At 39.2% G+C, this 1,431-nt stretch overlaps 1 non-coding gene across 1 annotated transcript; it reads left to right on the top strand.

The window, feature by feature from the left end:
• The first annotated feature begins 487 nt into the window (after window positions 1-487).
• Window positions 488-560, top strand: trnaf-gaa (transfer RNA phenylalanine (anticodon GAA)). The gene has a single exon. It is a non-coding gene; the product is annotated as a tRNA-Phe (tRNA).
• Window positions 561-1,431: the final 871 nt, after the last annotated feature.

Raw genomic sequence — 1,431 nt, 5'->3', positions numbered from 1 at the left:
CAGCTATAACTGCTATCAGGAAGATGATTATCAACTTTCTTTCTTAACTTAGGCTTTCTGTGTCAAACTCTGGGCAGAATCACTCAGAAAGGGCCGACTGCAGCTTCCTTTAGTGGCATTACAAACACATAGTTCAACAGGTTTGCAGATATCATGTATTCCCTCAGCGAAGAATCGGTATCTCTCATAGAAAAGTTTGCGGAAATTAACTGAGAGCAAGAAGAACCTTCTCACAGCTGAATTCCAAATTCTTTTCCTCCTCTGGCCAGGTTAGCCTTGCAGCATCAGTTACCATGCTGATCCAGAGGTTAGAAGAGAGCCACCTTTGTGATAGTAAAACCTCTGACTTTAGACTTAATGTACCTCACTAATCCTGCTCTGTAGTACATCCCTCTGGTTACCTTCAATATAGCAACAATTCAGATTTAAAAGTATTTTGTGTATGTGATATAGAGATTTCTTCGTGGCATGTTTTTTATGGTTTTAAGCCGAAATAGCTCAGTTGGGAGAGCGTTAGACTGAAGATCTAAAGGTCCCTGGTTCGATCCCGGGTTTCGGCAAATCAGCTCAGCTTTTAAATGTGGGAATGTCCTGATTGAGTGAATGGATTTCAAGTTCAGAATTGGGCATGGACTTGTTTGCCAGGACTAAGACTGACAACCACTCGTCTGCACAGAGGAGACAAATCATATCATGCGTTCCATCATTTGAAAACCAATCACATCAGGAGGCCTATCATCTGAAAAACAGTTATATTGTCTTTCCGGTCTTTGAAAAGCAAATCAGAAGCAGCTGCGCATTTCTATCTTTCCGAACATAAATCTGTTGTTGAGATCCATATTGTACCTCCCTCTGATACGTCAGTCACATCCACCGATCACACATGGAGGTACAAATCCCTGAGTGCTCTGTGTTTACAAAAGACTACAAACACAGACTGTAAAAAGACAAGTAAATACAGACTGAAAAATAGAGAATGAAAGTTAAAAAGTCCACTTTTTTCACACTAGTTTTTGGGAGGTAGTGTAAACTCTATATGTTCTTGTCGGAATTATTTGATTTTGATTCATATATAAAAGCCGGTGTGCATTTTGGTTGCTGCTTGTCAGTAAATGTCTCCAAAGAAAGCCTCATATTACATCTGGGACATTAACTTATCTAAACATAAGAAGAATTGAAATATGTCTCCTTTTTCACATTATGCAGGCTGGAATAGCTTAGTATGGAAAACGTCAGACTAAAGATCTAAAGATCCTGAATTGTTAAATGGATTTTAAATCAATCATCGGCCAAAGAGCTGTTTACCACAACTGTTTTGTAAAGTTGTTCAGGTAAAATCTGACAACCAACGCTCTCCATTAGTCAACTGGGGTTCACCTGTGTACACGATGTTTGTTTATAAGTTAAGTCGCCAGCCAATTCTGTCGTATA

This window comes from Stegastes partitus, unplaced genomic scaffold (assembly GCF_000690725.1).
Source record: "Stegastes partitus isolate 25-593 unplaced genomic scaffold, Stegastes_partitus-1.0.2 Scaffold4655, whole genome shotgun sequence".
NCBI classification, from domain to species: Eukaryota; Metazoa; Chordata; class Actinopteri; family Pomacentridae; genus Stegastes; species Stegastes partitus.
This window is presented reverse-complemented; position numbering and strand designations above follow the sequence as displayed.